Source organism: Crocodylus porosus, unplaced genomic scaffold (assembly GCF_001723895.1).
Source record: "Crocodylus porosus isolate Cpor-Errol unplaced genomic scaffold, CroPor_comp1, whole genome shotgun sequence".
NCBI lineage: Eukaryota > Metazoa > Chordata > Crocodylia > Crocodylidae > Crocodylus > Crocodylus porosus.
In genome coordinates, this window is record NW_017728910.1 from 36,056,837 (window position 1) to 36,078,629 (window position 21,793).

Below are 21,793 nucleotides of genomic sequence, written 5' to 3' on the forward strand. Positions count from 1 at the left end.
AGGTAGGTGGCCTGGCATGGTTATAAGGATTAATACACAAGGATACTGAAATTAAAGTGACGCGAATGAAACGGTTTATTAAAAGATGATCACTATATACAATGATTGCAACAGCAATCCAGAAGCATCAGGAGGACTGGAGACCACCAAACTTGTTCAACAATAACAAGCAAACAACAACCACACACGCAGGCAACTCGCTGCCCACCAGAAAACCAGAGTTCCCCATCAAACAACTCTTATACTTGGGGTACGCACGGCCCTCTCGGCTCTTCACCCTGCACCACATTGTGCACACGGTACACAGATTCCTGCCAAAATAGTAGTATCTGTCAATCAGTATACTGTGCACGCGTTACTGACATTTTCACACGAGATGCTAGGATTTTATACATGTCTCTCTATGTGGGCTTGAGAGGTAAAAAGGTCACTCTTTCTAGAATGAGCCCCCCATACAGTACAGTGTGCAAGTATAAAATAAGCTTCGTTATGCCTCAAACCAATTCTAACTATAGGCATAAGAATCATTATTTAAACAATAGGAACAATTTTCAGGACCAACACTTGTCACTTTTCTCACTTTGATGCCTCCTTGCCAGCCTGAAGAACTTCCCTCCTCAAGCTGACTGCTCCTAGGCTCCTGGTAAAGCAGTTTTTGGTAAATCTGTGAAATTGGTTCTATGTAGACAAGAATTTGGCTGGAACCAATCTACATGTTCCTTCAGTCTGAGGGCATTGCTGAAGAGCCCATGTTTGCAAGGGGTTAGGAGCTCAGACCCTTATGAAGACAATTGTGTAGAGATCTTTGCCTCTGACAAACATGTTTTCCACCTGAGAAGGTAATAATACATTAGAAGTCAGTTTGTGGAAGATGAATTTTGTACTTGTATGAAGTTTTCATTTTCTGTGAAGACTGAAGTTCTTTGATCCTCATTGGCTGGGATAAAAGCTCAAGGTAGAGTCTCCAGAGTGCATGTAGACAGAAGAGGGCTCAATTCTTTAATTCTGGCACTATGTTCCAGTTTGGGAAGTTACTTTTTTTGACATTTCTACCCTGCAAATATGAAACAGCTCCAGGATGGTTTGTGGATTCAGTCAAGTGGGGAGAATGAGATGCTCTGGGAACTATTCTGGTTTAATTTTTTCTTGATTTCCTCCATTTGGTAGTTTCGCATTAATTTGTATTGCTAAGGACAAGTGTATTTTGGCAGCACGTATACTAAAATTTTGTTTCTCATATGTTCTATTGCTGTTTTGTGGAAGAAGTGATCGTAATCACCCCCATCTTTCTAAATATTAGACTGCTTTGTTGTTTAACTAGCAATTTTCTTATCAACTTGAATGACATTATTGTCTTGTCCAAATATTAATTTTTCTGAGTGAGGAAATTAAAGAGCTTTTTTTAAAGGTATATCTTGGATGCCTACATAAACCAGGAATAGAAATGCAGGTGTTAAATTAAATTTAAAACTAATAACTTAATTTGTTTGAATATATACTTCTAAGTGTAATGGAAGTGAAATAGTCCAGATTGATGGGTTCTTCTACCTTAAGTGACTGGCAGTGTCATATATTTTGGCACCTTCTAATCAATGTGCGTCTGTCTCTCTCTGTGACAGGATTTCCCCAAGTTCATTCTGTCTCAGCAAGTGAAGGTCACACAGCACACACTTTTCATTTGCCATCTGGCAGTTTATTATTAGCAATGCTATGGAAACCAAAAATAAGAAAAGCAGGACCAAAATGCTCAGCATATTGCAGCCAGACAGTGCAGCAGGCTTGATTTGCACTTGTCTTTGGAATCTCCTTTTAGCTGCTATCCAATTCATAGTCTCTTGAACAAGAAGAGTCTCAGTATTTCACATGAACAGTCAGTCTCCTGGGGGGTTTATTCTCTGAACTCTTCCCCCCCCCCCGCTGGAGTATAGAATGTGACTGAAGTTGTAGTAGTAGTTCAAGAAAGTAAGTTCAAGAAAGTAAGCTTGGTTTTGAACTCCATGCTTCTATCTGTATTTCTAGGCCAGCTTACTACTTGCACTTTTTGTGAGGAGATGACATTGTCTAAACACCCTGATGAAATTGTATTGAAATCAGTGACAAAATTTCAATGGGGCAAGATTTCATGAAGTATTTTGTTAGCAATAAAGCTATGAATAGTGTCAATCTAGTGATACTCTTCCCTGTAGTGTAGAGCTATTGCAAAAAGACTGCATGTCCAGAATTAATAGTTTTTTATAGTTGTGTTTGAAAAATCATTGGCAGGTGTTATGGACTTGCCTTGTATGATACTGTTTTAATATTTCTGAAAGTGGGAGATGCATTCATTATAATTGAGAGTCCCAACTTTGTGCCATTTAAGTCAGTTGTCCTCAAAGAATATTACTTTCTGCAGAGAAAGGAATAATCAGATTAAAAATTTGAAAACAATATTGTAAATATTTCTGATACATAATGGATTCCTAGAATCTACACACTTCTGTTTGCTGAATTTAGGCTATTCAAACTACTTTTTCAATTGTAAATCTAATTTGGCTGAAAAGTAACCTGATTGTGGGCCAGAATTTTCACAAGTGAAACTTGGATTAATCAGGGGAGAAAAATGTATAATGCAACTAAGGGCTAGTCTGCATGGCAGCTTGCATGGCTTTGACCCCCTTATTCCAAGTGATGTGAATTTTAAAACCAACTAATAGTTTAGTACCAACTCATGTGTAAAACTGGCCTTAACTGTATGTGAAAGAGAGGGGTGGTTTTTGCCAGGCCATAAAACCCCCCAGATGTTCATCATCTAAAAAATATTGCCAAAGAAGATTTGTTTTTTTATTTTTTTGGCAGAGAATTAAAAAAAAATATTTAATGAAACCTTTCTAAAGAAATATATGTTAGTTTAGTCCTTATGTAACCCTATGATGAAAGCATGCGGACATTACATAATGGATCAAAATTATACTCTAGTTGTAGAAGGACCAACTAGAGGCAGTGAGTTAATTTACTTTATTCTGTTTAGTTGGTATGGGTTTAGTTATTAGCTCAAACTTAATCTGGCTAAAACATCTTTTAATTTCATTCATTCCTTGCTCAAAGCCCACCCTGCTGCCTCCTTTTTTGACCACTGTGGGCACATCATCCTACCTGACATTCAGGCCTGTACCCTAGGTGTCATCTTGAATTTAAACCTTTTTCTCAAAGTGCTTACCTCCTGGTAGTATCTAAATCTTACTGATTTCTTGCTGCATAACATTCAAAATACAGCTTTTCCTATTTTCCTACAGGGCTGAAATTTCTAGCTCATCTCTTACTTCTATTACTACAGTACGTTTTTGACAAATGTAATCTTGCCCATGCTGAATGCTGCTGCAAGGATGGTTTTTCTAGCTTTGACTGTGTCACCCTACTCTCTGTCATCCTGTCATCTATTACTAGGGCTCCCATACACTGCTGTAGTGCAGGTGGAATACAAATACTGATTATTACTTGTTATTAAACCAGTCCCTGGAATGTGCTGAACATTGTCTGAACACATAAGACACTTCACTTGCTTAAGAGGACATCTAAGGTATAAAGTAGTTAACCTTTTTCCCTCTCTACCACATAATAGCAATATCTGCTTCAACATGCTCTAAAGTGCTGGCAGTAGATTTTTTTTAAAGCCTTAATTATAAAAGTTATAATCAGAAATATGTTGTGTACTGGTTTTCTTCCCTATATATTTAACTTTGGATCATACATGTAATTTCCTTCTTTACCCTGTAATCTGCCTTGTTGTCTCTACTTGTTGATTGGAATTTAAGAATGACTGACAGAAAAACTAGTTTTTAAAAGTGTATCTTTCATTATTTAATAGGAATCTGTTCCTAAGATGAACTTGATCTTTTGACAAAAGCAAATTTGAAGAACCATTCTGTATCTTAAGAGCTTTAATATAATCTTTGTACAGATTCTTTTAACTCATTCTTTCATGTTCTTTTTGTTTCATACAAATATGATCCCTATTTCAGTGTAGCCAGGGATCAGAACCAGACTCAGACTGAGCCTTCAGGTTGCTCTACCCAAACCACCAAGCAGTTCTCAAGGCCATTATTCTTTTCTTCACCACGTGGAAAATGAGAGTGACTGTTTTTGGCTTAGCCAATTTTAACATTCTATGATTCTAGAAATCCTGAACCATCTAGTTTGGAAGGTTCCCCATTTGGAAGCACTTCAGAGGCAGCAGCACCATTCAGGGTGGTTAATGGACCAAGAAAATACACTTCATGCTTTCTTAGTACATGAGGGAAAGCTATGAACAGTAAACTAATGGGTTAATGATAGGACGTCAAAGATTACCCTTTCCTTTGGCAGCCCTGGCTCTGGAGCATGGACTGGGTAGTAGTCAAGTTGGAATTTTTTTTCACCGCTTTGAATTGGGAACCCTCTAAATTAGCTTAGAATTTCAGAAAGGTGCAAGGCAGAAGGAGTTGAAAGAGGAGGGAAGCTAGGGGGGGCTTACAACAGATTTGAATTGTCTTTTTGCAAGTCAGTACCAGCACTTGAAATGGAAAACCTTTTGCCCATTTTTTGTGTGTGTGGTTTTTTTGACATATTACTCTTTCTCAAAGTAGTCCACTTTTGCTTTGTTTGCAAATTGATTCTATATCTGATTACCATTTAAGAAGCTTGAGTAGCCAACTGGATGATTGTTTTGAGCAAATATTCATAGCTTTACTCTAAATAAAGCCCCTATATGTTATGATAGGTAATTTTGATTCTTTATTTTAGTGGATGTGTTTTTCCATAACAAGTTGCAAATTCTAAAGGGAATTTGATACATTTGTACAGTATTTGTAATTTAGCTTTTAAACAGTGGTGCACATGTTTGGCTGCCAATAAAACCTTGTTGGCTGTAGTCAGTTTCTTCAGAAATGTCCTTAAATATTGAGGTCACGTGGATGATGGAAAAATGTTTTGATATATTCTAATAAGGCTACTTGGAGAAGCAGAAAGCAGTAGAAAACTTTTTTATGTCTGATGAACAGAGACCTGTAGCTATAGGCCAGATTTCACATTGGTCTGTTGACTGCTGCTATGCTGCTATTTGATTAACCATTTAAAATGTGTATTATTACAAAAGGTCATGGCATGGGGCATATTAGTGCTGCTGTCTGTGTGAGGCAGGGTAAATTTGAGAGAATTAGGATGAAGGGAGACATAAGGGAGTTTCTTGAAATGGAAGAATATATATTTTAGCTATGTTCTTATTCCTTGCCTTCAACTTGATTTTTTAAAAAAGATTTCTCAAGTCATATTTCTAGTTGCTTACATTTTAGCAAGAATCAGTAATATAGAAGTGTGATTAAACTGAACCTTATCTTTCTGTGGAAGAAGACATTATTAGTATTAACATTGCTGAAATATAGAATTGCAGTGTTAGTATTAAAAGAGAGAAGGTTTCAAAAACTGTAGTAGGGGTTCTTGGTAACTAAAGAGTTAGCTTCAGCTCTTGTTTTGCCTTAATTTTGACAGGTAAAAGGGTGAAAGTGGCTGCGTGGAAGACATAAGGGAAGACATTTTTGGAAGGTAGGGTTGCACATCCTAAGAACTAGACTGAATTCCAAGTTGGAAAGTTTCTTGTTCATAACTAGCCCTTGAGGAAAATACTTAGATTATTGCTAACATCAATACTTCTTTTTTGTTCATCTGTTTACAAATGAAAAATGGTCTGCTTCCCCCAATCCGTACAACAAATGGGGTGCAGCTCATCTTCTCACTGAGCTGCCTGGTCAGTGGCGTCTGGTTTAATCTGCACGTTGGGTGAGGATGCATTGCAGTTTTAGTACTCTCCCACATATGCCCACATACAGCCAGGGCATGGAATAATTTTATTTATGAATAAGGCATACAACAGTAGTATTCTAAGTCTTCCACAAGACACCAATATTCTATAACTTAGCCTGACAACTTTCCTGATTTAGTGATAAGTGTTTGGGTCTGCTCTGTGGTTAAAGAATGCATTTCATTCTCTAGGGTTAAGGACTAAACTAACATATATTTCTTTAGAAAGGTTTCATTAAATATTTTTTTTAATTCTCTGCCAAAAAAATAAAAAAACAAATCTTCTTTGGCAATATTTTTTTAGATGATAATTACTTTTCTCTTACTGCCACTTGGTACTAAATACTGCTTTTTCAGATCAGCAACTCCCATTAGATTCCTTTTGCATGAGTCCTATAGCTAAAGCAAGCTCCTGGGTTATCCAGAGTGGAAAAGGAAACTGATGTTCCATTTGAGTGGACAGAGATCACAGCAGGAACCATGCCATTATACACTGAAATTTATAACTGAAGTTCTGCCTCTCTCCTTTTATCCTAAGGTTTGGTACTGTTTCATATATGGAAATACCTTTCTGAACAGGTGTTTGGCAGATATTTAAGTTCTGTGTGGGTTTTACAGCTTTCTCTCTCCAAGTGTCTTTTAATATGGAAATTTTGTTTTTGATTTCTTGAAGTATTTCCTTTTGTCTCCGACCCAGAATGTAACCATCCATTTTCAGTTGCAGACAACATCTTAAGCAATTTTACAAAGGCTGAGCAAGGCCATACTTTGATCTCATATACTAATACTTTGTAGCTGTTTCAGTTTAATAACTTGTAGCGTATTGTACTCAAGATTTGTCTATGTTAAAAAAAAGTTCATATTGGGTAAAGCATACTTAGTTTCCTGCTACCGTTAAATGTCACTTGTCTGTTAATAATGTTTTAACAGACCTGTGTTTAGCTGACAGCAGCTCAAGTTAACAACTTAGCAAACAGAATTGAATGCATGTGAATCCATACATGCCTGAACAAAAACAGTTAAGTGAAGATGAATGGACATTGTATTCTTCTCTGATGTCCTAGACTCAGATTCTGGAAGTGAAGGTGAGTGGAGAGGGTGACGTTTTTGGCATTTGGAAGAAAACTACTAGAACTATGACCAGAATATCCCTTGCTCCATACTTCTCTCCATGAATTCAGTAGGCTAGAAAGCAAGAGAGTTATTTGTACAATAGGAAGATGTTTTTCAAGTTAGCTTTTTTCAGTTGTAACCTCTTAAATTTTCTCTTACAAAATTATATTGATTTTAAACAGAAATGTCCACTTGGGTTTTAAGCAGCTAATTTAAAAACTGAAATGGTAGGCCTTAATGAGAGCTATGCAAAGAAATAGAGTAAAAAAAAATCAACTATGCTATTTTATATATAATCATTGTTTGTTGTCTTAAATAGATTTGTAAGCTGTTGTTTTTTAGACTGACTTGTGTAGGATGGATATCTTTTTAGTACAGGAACTAAGTGTACATTGCTGCCAGGATAAACATGATAGACCTTGCTTACCTTTTTTCCTGTTGTACCAGATTACTCAACATGTAGGATGTAAAAAGACATTAACTGAGTTGTTTATGTAATTCAGGTTTGATCTAAAAGCCACAATTGTATTTTTTTTATTTTTCCCTTTACTGATTAATGGGCCATTATTGGATATGTGGACTGGAAAACATAGACAAATTTATTCTTAAAACTATAAATGTGTCAGGAAATGAAGTTCATTTTAGCCCTTGTAGTTTAATTTTTTTCTTTTCGAGGAATGATAAAAGGTCAGAAGTTTAATTCTTTATCAGGCAAAGCTAGAAATAGCTGGCATGTAAAGGAAGTGATGGAATTTTAATGTTGTTTTCCCCCCCACAAGGTTTATGAATTTGCTTTTAAGGTTTTCTGGGTTTTTGTGTTGTGTGATTGAAGTAGGCAGAACATCTGGAGTTGAACAGGGCAGGAAATAATTCTTTGGGTAAAAGGAATAATATTTAGATTAATTAACCTTTTACATTTTTGATAATTAAAGCAGGTTAAAAATATGAACATGGCCCTTTGTTTCATTGAAAAAAATCCTAGCTGTAATGAAGGGGGATTATTTCTTAATATGTAAATAAAGGAAGATTCTCAAGAAACGTAGTATTTCATTAAATGTTTTCAAAAAAATTTATTATTGAGCAACTTCAAAGAAACTAGAGGCAAACAAAATTTTTACTAGTTAGCCTATTGCAGTTTGTGTGAGTACGCTAATGCTTTTCTGGTAAGGTAGAATCCAAGCTTTCAAAGGTGTTTTGAGTTTTTTTCCATGATAGTGACTGGACGAAGGTAAAGCTGTTGCTTCTTTCATGTGGTTCCACAAAACCCATTTATAACTGTCTGCTCCAAATTGTTCTACCTTCGAGCAGACGCCACAGGATAGTTAGAAAATCCTTTATACAAATAAGTCCTTTCATCCCTTTCTAAGTGTATGCTTTTTGCTTGTATTCTCTCAGCCTCTAATTATCTTTATGTTCGGAAGTCTCTTTCTTTGAGCGGCACGGAATGTGCTTTTGCTTATGAGTTTCCTAGTTAAGGGAATCACCACTCCTTCAGAATAAGCTCTCTCACTCCTAATTCAGTTGCTAGGTTGGAGGGAGGGGAGAGAAGCTGGAAAAGCATTAGTGCTTGGAAGTTGAAGGTAGAACTGTACAAGATCTCAGGTGTCTCAATATGAAGGTGGCCTACATGTTTTAAGAACTTCCTTTTAAAACTAATGCGTATGGTGAGTGACTCATGGAGGAAATTGCATCAGTTTATTCAGCAGTGTAAGAGGGGTCCAGTTCAGAGAAGACAAAAAAATAAGACTCATTCTACTTTGGTTACCACTCTGGATATCTACAGCTTCTGTATGCTTCACGGAATAACGGTGGCATGGAAAGATGGCTGTAATTGCCTGTTGGAGTCATCAGTATTAAGAACAAGGGTGGTCTAATATTCAGAACAAGAATAGTCCTTTGACTTGCTTTCAGGTTATTTAAAATATCCTTGGTTAATTTGATTTATACTGGTACAGTCCTGAGGTGCATCATGGTACTTTCATTTGTGGAGGGCCACTTTTCATTTGAGCAGATGCCTTTTATCCACAGGCAGTACAAGGAAGTGCACAAACTGTTGTGGCCAATCTCATATACAAAATAGAACAGAAAGAATAATTGGCTTGTTGGGGTAAATGGATTAAGATGGGGAGATTGACAGAGGACAGTTTGCAGAATGGATTTTAGTGGTCTCAAGTAAGTTGTTTATTTTTTCTGTTTAGCTTAGCCTGTCTACTTCTTTCCTAGAACTGAAAAAAGGCACTTTGTGCCTGAAAGAAATGTCCAACCTCTCTTCCAACTGTACAGTTGTTTCAGTAAGAGCTGTCACATGGGGGTGGCTGGGCTGGGGGGAGGACCGGGATGACCGTGCCTCAAATAAGTTTGTACCTTTCAACACTGGTAACTGAAAGAGGACTTCTGACTCGGTGTCCTCACAAAAAATGACCACTTACTAGGCAGGTCTGTTGACTGGAAATTGTCGAAGTACTCATTTGAATTGAATTAATTGAATGAAAAACTTTTTTCTGTGTTTTGAATTTTTCATGAGTATGCTCAAAAGGAAAAGAAGGCAGGGGTTTTCATCTACCCCTGAGTCCAAACGAGCCATGGGAAAATGTCAGTCTTTAAAGAAGTGACAAATGGAGTCACAACTACGTTCAGTTGAGCACATCAGGTGTGATGGCTTCTTGTATGAAAATCCTGATGTCTACATAGTTGGGAGCTGCATGATTCTAAAACAAATGGTAGAACCAAACATGTTGAGAGGATTTTTCTTAGCAAGGGTTTTCATTCTTTTTCTAACGTATGCATTGCATTCTTAATTGCTAAATACTAAATGTAAGCCTTAGCATTTGTGTGAGAAGAAGTCAAATCCAGTAATTAACTGAAGTAGAGTCTGAGTTTTGTTTCTGAGGAGGATTGGTTTTGGTAGCTTTTAAATCTTTAAACTGTTTCTTGCTATTGGTTCTAATGTGTCCATTGCAACAGTAAGATACAAACAGAGAAGACTTGTTTTTATTTATTAAGGAATTAGAAATGCCAAATTTTGTTCATTAATACTCAAAGTCAGTACAGGCAGTCCTTGACTTAGAATGTTGCAAGTTATGGTGTTTCGCACTTAAAATGTTTATACACTGATGCCCTGTTTCAACTTTATGACATCAGTTTTGACTTTACAATGCTTGATCTGATGCGACAGCTGTTTGCTGGTGTGGTCATCTCCCTGGAGACCATCTGTCCAAACTTCCTTGGACCCTTTCTTTAAGAAAGCAGCCAAGACTCCAGAAAAACCTGCAGCCAAGATTCCTGAGAAGACTCCAGCCAGGAACCCGTCAAAAAGTCCAACCAAGAGCCTTTCAAAAGGTCCAGCAAAATCTCCTCAGAAGTTCTTCCAAATCAATATGATTACTGTTTACAATATAAATACATTAAGGTAGCCTTATTAATCATCTATAATTGATCAAGTACAAAATTCTGGGTTATTTTTGGTGAAAATAGGGTATTGGGCCTTGGTTCAGGAACCAATCCCCCATTTATAATGTTGTTTCTTATGAGAAAATTGGTTCCGAGTTGCAATGTTTCTACTTAAGACGCTGTTGTCAGGAACTAATTGTTGTAAGTCTGAGGATTGCCTGTAATCTTGTTATGTTACACCTTGTGGCTGGATCAACTTGGCAAAAAAAGATTAGCTTCTGGTACTGCAAGGGATGAAAACTGCATTATATTGTAAACTGTTTGGGCCAGAGACTGTCTGCTGCGCAGTGTCCTTATCAGTGACTACCATAATTCTAATATTATAAAAGCCTAAGTCTGTCTGCCTCTCTGTAATGGCCTATTTGCACTCTGATTGATTGGCTGATGGCAACAGCCAATCAGAGTGCTCCAAGTGTAGGCGAGTGCTGCCGTGATTCTGAAGCAGCGCTAAGGACCAAACAGAGGGTGAGGGAGCTGAGGTCATCAGCGCAGGCCTCGACTCCCCCACCCTGCTCCCTGCTAGAGGCAGAATAGTGGCAGCATGGGGCATTAGGTAGCGGTGCTCCATCCCAGCCCCCTCCTGCTTGCCCTCCTGTCATTCTTGATGGGAAGTTCATAGAATCATAAAAATAGGGTTGGAAGGGACCTTGTAGATCTTCAAGTCTGACCCCCCGCCTGGGTGGGAGTAAAACTGGGCTCAAATGACTCCAGCCAGGTAGGCATCAAGCCTCTTCTTAAAGAGCCCCAGGGTAGGAGCCAGCACCACTTCCCTAGGAAGTTGGCTAGGGCTGTCATGTTTTAACGAGGAAAAAGTATCTGCTTTCTATTATATCATTTGTGAAAATTGTAAAATATTAACTAGATCTGCCTAGAGGCTATTCTGCATAAGGGTTAGAACAGAGAAGCTAGTGGCCAAGACTTCTGGGGTCTATTTCCAGCCATAGAACTGATTTGCTATGTGATTTTTGGGCAAACTGTTTAGTCTCTCTCCATCTTGGTTTATGCATGGCCCAATGGTATATAAATCCTTTAATTGGTAAAGAGCTTCCAAGCCATTACAATGCATATTTGCGTACATTTATTATCTTTGTACGTTGTGATATAAGCAGTTGTTTCATTAACAGTAGCATGAGATCTGGATAAAGCCGCCATTAGGATGCCATCCCTTGGTTGCAATCAATTGCACTAATGATGTTGAGACGAGAGAGCCCATATAAAAGAGGTCTCCTTGGACTCCTGTTCTTTCTTCATTTCAGACAATAAGGTTAAACTACTCAAAGGTAATTTTGTCATGTTTCTTTCTAGGCATCCTTAGATGATAAAAATATTGTATATCTAAGCAGTGGTCTCTGTATGTTTTGCTGTTACAAATTTTGTTTTCTTTTATGTTCTGTTCCTTAGTAACAGATTTTAAGCTGGAGTAAACTAGCTGTTTTATGTGGGCTTTCCTTGCAGTGATATGATAGCTGGGATTCTTGCTCTATCCTTCCTGCCACAGCAGTGTCTATTTCTACCCCATACCCCCCATTCCTTCCTTTTTCTTGCCTTGGTTCTGCCCATCTGTATTTCTGTTTAAATTTATACGTTTGTGTTTTGGCTTGCTCACTATTTATTCACTTGCCAGAAAGTTTCATGATACTTATACTTGGTGGCTTTCTGTCTTGAACAGGTGGTCAGACATCTGAGCTATTTATTAAAAGAGCAGTGTGTCAGGTGTTGGGTCACTGAATTGTTTCCTAATTCTGTAACCCTGAATGTAGCTTGTGGCCCTTCATCTCCAAATTTATTGTTGCAGTTTAATGTTACCTTAATGTCTCCTATCCTCAATATTTGGGGTACTTTGCCCCAAGGCAGGGGTTCCCAAACTATGGTACCCATACCCCTCAGGGTTTGCAAGACCTCTCTGTGGGGTACGTGGGAGAAATTGTGTAATGGCAGATTTAATTTTCACTATAATAATAATTGGCATTTAAAGGGTTAAAAAATAAAACATATGTTGATAGGGGTATGCCAGCAGCTGGTAAATCTGGAAGGTGGTACACAATAAGAAAAAGTTTGGGAACCTCTGCTGTAAGGTATTTTAGAAACATATCTAAATAGATGCTTTGCAAGACAAAGTTAGCAAAAGGAAGGAAAACAGTGAAAATACAAGCCAATAATTAGAATAATCTTTCTCTTTTTCCTACTAGTAATATATTCCCCTGTCACTTTTCAATGCTCAACAAGATACTGACTTTATTTACCCAGCCTGTTCAACTAGAAACTTTGACTGTCTTTAAATAATTGAATAAGAACTTCTCCTTTACCATTTACTTTTATTAGATAGATTAGAGGGAGGCTTCTCTGTATAGGTGACTTTCATGTATAGCACTTTGTATTGTCATTCTGGTGTGGTGTAGAATGTGTACCTTTGTTGATGCTTGTCACTTTGTTCTGAGATAGGAAATCAAAGTCTCATGATTGGCTACCAAGCTGCTAAGCAAGGTGAGCTTTATATGGTAAACTGGGATATTGTTTACTGGATCACCAGTTTATACTCCTATTTTTTAACTTAGAAATCTTATAACATGCTCTTTTGTGCAGCTTTTATCTTTAAAGGTTTTTAGAGTTATGTGGTCTTGGATGAGCCCTCTATCAGGCATGTATGTACAGGGAGTTCAAGGGTAGCTGGACTAGTTAGTAGAAAACCAGCTTTTAGGTCAGGGTAAAGTTTCAGGTTTGCTTTCACAAAGAGACCTAAACTTATGTTCAGAAATGGCTACAGCTGGTACCTTGTCTGTGTTAGTTCTGGTGCTTGACTAAATGTGAGGCAGAACTTGTTTTGAAGCTTTGTATGGTGGTTCATGTGAAGATTTCACAAGTGCTATAGTGGTAGGATTCTTGGTACCAATTTCATCTCGCATCCTGCTTTATCTTAAAGCATGTTATCTGTATGTAGATTTTAGCAAGGCTTTTGATGTGGTCTCTCACAACATTCTCCCAGGCAAGCTAAGGAAGTATGGGTTGGATGAATGGACTGCAAAGTGGATAGAAAGTTGGCTGAAGCATTGGTCTCAGAGAGTAGTAATTGATGGCTCAATGTCGAGTTGGCAGCTGGCATCAAGTGAAGTGTCCTAGGACTTGGTCTTGGGGCTGGTTTTGTTCAATGTCTTTATAAATGACCTGGAAGATGGCATAGAGTGCACCTTCTGCAAATTTGCAGATGATACCAAGCTGGAGGGAGTTGTAGATACGCTGGAGGGGTACAGCTAGGATTCAGAATGACCTCGACAAATTGGAGTATTGGGCCAGTAGGAATCTTACAAGGTTCAACACGGACAAGTGCAAACCCCTGCACTTAGGACAGAACAGTCCCATGCACCAGTATAGGCTGAGGGCCAACTGATTGGACAGCAGCTCTGCAGAAAAGAACCAGGAGGTTACAGGGGACAATAAGCTGAATATGAGCCAGCAGTGTGCCCTTATTGCCAAGAAGGCTAATGGCATACTGGGCTCCATTGGTAGGTATATTGCCAGTAGGTCAAGTGACATGATTATTCCCCTCTATTCAGCACTGGTAAGGCCATATCTGGAGCATAGTGTTCAGTTTTGGGTCCCCCACTACAGAAAGGACGTGGACAAATTGGCGAGAGTCCAGTGAAGGGTGACAAAAATGGTGAAGGGGCAGGGGGACATGACTTATGAGGAATGACTGAGGGAACTGGGTTTATTTAGTCTCAAGAAGAGGAGACTGAGAGGGGATTTAATAGCGGTCGTCAACTACCTGAAAGGCTGGGGGAGGGGGGAGCATTGAAAGAGGATGGAGCTAGACTGTTCTCAGTGGTGGCAGATAACAAAACAAGGAGCAGTGCTCTCAAGTTACGGCAAGGGAAGTTTAGGTTAGATATTAGGAAGAATTTTCTAACTGAGAGGGTAGTAAAACACAGTGGAACAAGTTATCCAGATGAGTGGTGGAAGCTCCATCCTTGGAGGTTTTCAAAACCTGGCTAGACAAAGCTTTGGCTGGGATGATGTAGTTGGGGATGGTCCTGCTTTGAGCAGAGGGTTGGACAAGATGACCTCCTGAGGTTCTTTCCAACCCTTGCTTTCTGTGGTTCTATGAAAGCAGTCTTGAACTAATTACAGGAATTGCTGAGGCATCTAGTTGCTTGTTGTTTATGTTTTTTAACTGCTTTAGGTCTAACTTTCATTACTAGTATTTAATAATGTGTACCTTTTTGTTTTGTTTGTTTGTAAAATTCTGTCACGTAAGAATCCTGCAGATTTGTTCTTGGGCATTGCAGAATTATAGCACTCCTTTTCATCTTGTTTTCTTTAATTTTCAAAAATAATTTTGTAAGGTAGTTTTGAAGGTCTCTTGCAATATTTTATTTAAAGTTCAGGTTGATGCTTGAAATTTGTATGTTTATTGTGCATTGGGAACTCTCCTGATTTCTGGTTTGGTTACTGGCTGTGGTGATAGCCTTACAGTGTGCCCTAAGAAACGTGATTTCCATAGTTGATGATATTGATATACCACTGTTTGACTAGAATGCTATAAACAAGCTCTTATGGTATGAAATGTACTTTATTTGTGTATTTTCAGTTTTGGAGAAAGAATTGATGGTTTGATTTCTGGGTATCTACTGGAAATTTCTTGAGAAATAAAGGAAGAAATAATACAGCACTTGATAGAAAGGATACTGTTACAGAAAGATGGTCAAAATGGCTGGACAGAGTATCATGAAAGTGTTTTTTTTAAATAAAAACAAGTGTAGATATTAATACATAATGTTATTTTAAATAGTACCAAATTTAAGATGAAAAAGTTAACTCTGTTAAATATGATTAAAGTAGTGAATACACTTTTGTTTTCTCCTGTTCCAACTAATATTGGAATCCTAAGTACAGAAAGACATTCCAGAGTGTTTTATTTTGGGATAGTGCTACTTCCTGAGTGGCTGGCACCATCTTTTGACCTTGTTCCTTTCATCTCACCCTACGCATGGGTAGATGCCAAGTGATGTATTAACTGCTCAATTGAGGAGGCATAGGTTGTGAAGAAAAAAAGGCATTGGAGACTGGATTCACAGAGAAGCAGAATAAGTTCTCAGTGAGGAGGAAATGTGGACAGGGAGAAGACTGAAAAGCCTACATGTTGAAAAACAGAGGAGCAAATGCTTAGAATCTAAGGTTAGACAGAAAACTTTGTACTTAAATAGAATAGGAAGAAAAGCTGATGGGTAGTGGGTGAAAACATGAATAGGTAGCTGTTAAGTTGCCAGCCTCTTCAGGTTATAAGTCCAAGTGTTTAAATTTCTCCTCTCTTGCTACCAGCCTATTTAGTGTCTTTTAAAACTTTCTTGATACTTTTCCCTAAGTTATTCTGATTGTAGAACAGAGATGTAGCCTGTACTGTATTCTGTTCTAGCTCTTATTTTAGATTTTCTAACAAATAATTAGAAGCTGTCATCAGTGGTGCCAGTGATGTCCTACAGGGTTTGGATCTTGGCTCTGTGCTCTTCAGCATCTTTATCAGTGATGTAGATAAGGATGTGGAAAGCACTCTGGCCAAGTTTGTAGATGGTACTAGACTATGGGGGAAAGCAGTCACGCTAGGATTTAGGATGCAGATTCAAGCAGACCTGGACAAGCTGGAAAGGTGGGCAGAGTGGAACTGGATGCAGTTCTAGAAGGATAAATGCAGAGTGCTTCATTTGGGGAGAAGTAACCAGTGACATTAATATAGGTTAGAAGGAGATGTCCTGGCTAGTAGGATGGCCGAAAGGGACCTTAGGGTTCTTGTTGATCACAGGATGAACATGAGCCTCTAATATGACACTATAGTCAACAGAGTGTTACTAGCATACTGGGATGCATTAACAGATCTGTTGTGAGCAAGGCTAAGGAAGTGATACTTCTTCTCTACTTGGCACTGGTGAGACCCCAGCTGGAGTACTGTGTTCAGTTCTGGATGCTGCACTGAGTGGGGGACTTGTTGGGTGCCTCTAAGGATGTAAGAGGTCAATATTGGGAGCTGGGGGGAAAAACTGTTCACTGTGACAGCCCAGAGGAAGAGAAGGAGTAATGGCCATAAACTGTAGAGGATGGTTTCAGGTGGGATGTAGGTAAAATCTTCTTTATGGTAGGGGTGACCAGAATCTGGAATAGACTTCCCAAGGAGGTGGTGCAGTCTTCAACCTTGGAAGTCTTCAAGAGGACACTGGACAGACACCTTGCTGGGATCATTTGATCTTGGCAGTATTCCTGCCGAGAGCAGGGGAGTTGGATTCGCTGATCTTTCAAGGTCCCTTCCAACCCTTAATTTCTATGATATCTATAATCATTGCTATCCGAGACCGTAGCTCCTTAATAAACTGGGGAAATCCTCTGTTCCTTGTTAGAGCTTTGCCTTGGGATATGATTTTCAATTGGCTAAGTCACATTTAGTATTTTCCCTCACTGAGTTTGAGCTGCATTATAATGATGTCAGCAGCAAATTACATTTGGACTAGGTTCAGCCTGGACAGTTGGAGAATGAGGAATGGGGGCAGGAATTCATTGGTGGGGCAGGGCAGCAAGGAGATACACCCATGCTTCAGCTGTGGAGCAGGGAAAAAAGGTGGTGGCTGGGTTGGAACACTGGTCCAACTTGGTCTGCAGCTGGGTTGTTCCATCTCGTGGATCTGAAACATTGCTAGCCACTGATATAATTGGATTTTACTTCTTTAGTCTCCTCTTCCTTTCTGTAATGTTACTGGTCAAATGGCTGCTCACCCAACAGATTCCAAGCACAGTGTTCCTTCTAGTAAGACTAATGTATTTTCCTTGTTGGGTTCCAGTTAACTCTCTCTCTAAATGTGCTTGAAGAGGATTCATTTCTGCATTCTCTGCCTAATGCACATCAATATGGTCACATGACACGATCCCACAAATAATGTGGATTTTGCCTAGGAAAGAATGAAGACTAAGCTAACAGATATAGTATCATATTTTCTTAAAGAATGGAGCTGGTCCTAAGTTAAAGATAAGGACAGTATATTATGCTGTTTTCAAGTAAAAAATAATCTCTGAAAATCCTTTCAAATGTAAAATTTGTATTTTTGCTAAGTTTACCACAATGGTCGCTTATAGAATGACAGACACTGGCAGCTGGTAAAAGGTATGCCTTGTCCTCTTAGTGGTTTTATTCTTAATATTTCTGGCATGAATTTGCATACAAGTCTGCTAAAAGAGTAAAAAAGAGAACTTTCAGTTTTTGTCTAATTTCAAGACTAGGGAAACCACAAGATAGTATAAAAATAGTAATTTGGATAAAAACTAAAAATAAAATGATGGAATCAGTTTTAAAATGGTAAGAGGGATTTATATAAAGGAATTCTGAAGAGTAGAGGCAATATTAGGTTAGCGCTCTTTCCAGTCTTCTAATAGTATTTAAACCAGTGATTCTCAACAAGTGTTGCAGCAGCTTGGGGTGTCTTGACATCCTTTCACGAGTGCTGTGGGGTGCAGTACAATGTTAGTACTATTAAGTGTGCAAACATGATTCACAAGATAAACCTAGAAATTTCAACCAGGAATCCATAGTGTGAAAAACATTCTGACTTGCTGTCGGCTTTCTAAGTTCTTTGCCACAGAAGAGTTGTTCTATTATTTTTTTTTGTAGTAAAAGAAAAGGGGGGTGGAATCTAAGAGCTGGCATTTTTTGAGGGCTGCCTTGGGTTTAACAAGGGGTGCCTTGAGTCTAAAAAGTTTGAGAACCACTGATCTAAACATTTTTTATATAGTATAAAAATCTTGAAGGATAGAAGAGACTTTGAGTAAGCGTTAGTCCCTTTTTTCCCCCCTTTCCTTCTCCATATTCTCCCCAATCAAATTTTTAATTTCAGGTTTAATTTTAATTTTCAGGTATTGAAAAACCTACCTTTAAAGGATGCAAGCATAGATAAAAAAAGGAGATCTTGTTTTACTTTATTTTGTTTTTAATTCACAACATGTATTGTGGAGCTGTAATTTTGCATGCTTTCATATTCAAGGTTGGCTGAATAATTTATTCATTTTCTTTGTCTGCTAGGAGGTGTCTTTTTGTCCAGAATTGGGAAATAACTTAAATAGCCTATATTGTTTGTAGACTGATTCAGTACTTTTTTTCCTTAGCATTTGGTCGGAAGGAAAGTGTTAACTGAATGAATGTTCATTTGAAACCTTGTGTAGTAGGCTCAGATCGAAAACATTTACTTAAGTCATGTGAATATTGTTTTGTGTAACCTATTGAAAGGTTGTGTAGCATGGACTACAGTGTTTTTGGAGGCTTTTAAATTAGGCAACATGAAAGCTTTGAGAAGTAGTGGTTGATAGGGGAAGCTAGTTCACAGTTTAATGCAGATAAAAGCTCGTGAATGAATGTTCTGTACACAGCCTCCTAGTACATACGTATATCAGGCAGTGCTCCACCTACGAAAGTAACATGCTTCATCAGAAGTCACAAAACGCAAGTTTATGTGGTCTCTCTGATATAGAGTTTGTTTGTTGTAAAATAAGCTTCAGTCTAGATTTTGGAATTCTTCAAAGGCAATTTTAATTAGCCTGGACCATATTAAATGATCTGTGAAAATATGTAGGAGAAATCAAACAGCAACTGCGTACCAGAGTTAATGCACGCTGAAAATCTATCCAAGACAAAAATACCCGATTCCTTGTGGGTGTACACGGCTCATGAGACAACCGCTTTCTCTCCTGTCTTTCAATTCTTATCCTCAGAGGGAATTTATAAAACACCTTTTGTAGATGAGCCTACAAACTTCACTTTATAAATCTACTGGATCCAAAAAATCATGGACTAAATATAGACGTTGGATTTATGGCACGTTTATAACCTGTCTGCCACTGCCATCCATTAACCCCAGGTAACCTGTCTGCATTTTACCAGCTATACCAGTTCAACGTTCCCCCCCCCCCCCCACACACCTGTCTCACACCTATTGTCTCCCATGGCGTCTGATCCTTACTGCCACACATTTGTATTTTCACAGACCTGCATTTTGCACATTGACTTTTATTCCATCCAGGAGAACACAAAGCAACAGCAGACTCTTCCTATGCCTGAAGAAGGGTGTTTGTGCCCAAAAGCTTACAAAGAACGATTTTTCTGACTACTTAGTTGGTCTAATAAAAAAAAAAAATATATCACATTTACCCAGAGAACCTTGTCTAGACAGATTTGACATTTTGGGATTGATAGAGCAATGCTATGTAATGTGGGAAATCCAAATTTAGGAACACCAATACTCTTGCTCAGTGGATTGCCGTAATTGGAGCTAGGGTACTTGAAAAGACATCTGGGAAGAAAACCTGTGTTGTTTTACACTGCAGTCTGGGGTACGTCTGCACTGGGAAGTCGTCAGCCCCTGTATTAACAATGATAGAATGTTAGCATGGATTTGGCTTGCAGGTTAATAAGCTTTCATAATGAAGAACCAGATAATATAGTGTTAAATATGCTCACAGCTGGTCTACAGTGATGATCCTGGTGTTGCTAAATACATTTCTCTGAAGTTGTCAATGTAGGCAAGGCTTCTGTGGCTGGTTTTGGCAACTATGAGTTGTTTGTAGCACAATCAAGATGCCATTTATTGCATGAAAGTCACTTCATATGTGTAAAGCTAGTGTAACCCAGTTTACAATAGATGAATAGATGAGTAGGAGGAAATGGAGGTAAGATGCTTCCTAAACCTGACTGTAGTGTATGGGGTTGCTACAGAAGCTCTAAAGGCAGGACTTTATGCAGCTTGAGTAGTGGATTGGAACAGCTCAGTGTACATAAAAGTAGATCCCTTTCTGGTACCCAGCCTTCTCTGTATGGGTCTGACTTGAAGACCCATTCTGTAATGTCAAGTGCTGTGGAATCTACTTGAGTAGCCACTAGCCTTTTCTGCTGACAAGAGTCTTCCGCACAAGAGTTAATTTCATCTTTTCAAAAAGGGGCGTGGGAGAATGAATGGTAGCCTAAAATATGACCAGGAGTATGTCCTTTTTGTTTTTCTTTGTCTAATGATATTGTTGAACAGCTCTTAAGTTAGATTTTGGGGTGCGTATGAGTACATAAATGTGCTGCTGATGAAACAAAACTTAATACCCAGAAATGTGAATTCTACATGTCCCTGTGCTGTGTTGAACGTAAGTGGTAATTTTTTTTGCACAAGGAGGTACGGGATTTTTAGCCTGTTTACAGCTTAAGAGGTAGAAAGACAAGTGCTGTTAGTCTCTGGTTCCCCCCTACGTTATACTTAAGGCATGATTAACCAGCTGCAGGACCTGGTGCAGAGAGAGCCTAGAATCATGATCCCAGGCTCCCCCTGAATCCGTGATAAGCCATGATGAGATCTAATATGTGATCTTACAATCTCATCTTCTTCCATGCATGCGTGGCATGGCAGGAGACATGATTGTGTGGCTCACCCATTAGATCGCATTGCACCTTTACCTGCACAAAGGGCTTTGTAGCACTGAGAGAGAACAAAACTGGCTTAAGTGGCTACTTCCTTGGTTTAATGTAAAGTTTTTTTTTGTTTCCTCCTCCCTCCCCCCAAGCCATTCTTGACGTACAGTAGAGACTGAAACATAACCAAACCTTCTAAAAGAATCTTTTTTTATAGCTACTACTTGACTTTTGATTTTAAATTCATCTTGGTTACTTAGCTTTCTGCCAAGCTTTCAAAGCTATTTGGAAACATCTCTAATAACGAGGTAACTGACCATAGCATAACATGTCTCAGGAGCTGTATCCTGCAGGCAGCTAGAGACATAGGAAAGTCACACAGTTCTAAGCCAGCTGGGAAGAGAGAACAAGCAGGTCTACCATTCTTAACTATTGTTACAATCTGCTGTATTCAACCAAGAGCTGGATATATTTAACTTGGTGCTACAGTATTTTCAGAAGGAGCCCAAAATAAAAAGGGAAAATATGCAAAGTTTATAACAACCAAAGGTGGTTAAATAAGTTAAATGCTTAGTGGATGCTGGAACAAAGTCATACCAGCCAAGATAAAGACTAAGAGCATACTGGAGTTGCTTTGGAAAGGGAAAGGCAAATGCACTGAAAGTTGCAGACGTTGGTTGCCATCTTAATTTGTTTACTGTGTCCATGTAGTAATGGTGAGTAATTTTTTTTGTTTAATGTTTGCATTAAAAATAGTCAAGACAGCTTCTCTAATTACCCCATCACAGCTATCAGCCTTTTTAACCCTGGTTGTAAATGACTCCTTTAAGCCAATATGAGAGGTGTCCTTCTGCCTCATGCATTTAAGTTGCTTATTTTGGCTATAACTTCAGCAGCAAGATTAGCTGTACATAATATATTGTACAACAATAAATAGTATTGTAACCATACTTTGTCCTTATTCCCAAGGTGAATGCTATGTTCTGAAGATTATAAGTGTTA

At 38.5% G+C, this 21,793-nt stretch overlaps 1 protein-coding gene across 2 annotated transcripts in view; it reads left to right on the forward strand.

Annotated features, from left to right (window-relative positions):
- Window positions 1-21,793, forward strand: part of IRS1 (insulin receptor substrate 1) — a 64,585-nt gene that overhangs the window by 19,860 nt on the left and 22,932 nt on the right. Inside the window, exon 2 of one of the 2 annotated variants that reach the window (XR_002100652.1) lies at window positions 5,503-5,556. The exons of the other annotated variant lie outside the window; for it this stretch is intronic. The gene's annotated coding sequence lies outside the window, so the exon portion shown is untranslated. The remainder of the gene's footprint in view (window positions 1-5,502; window positions 5,557-21,793) is intronic. 2 annotated transcript variants of the gene reach the window in all.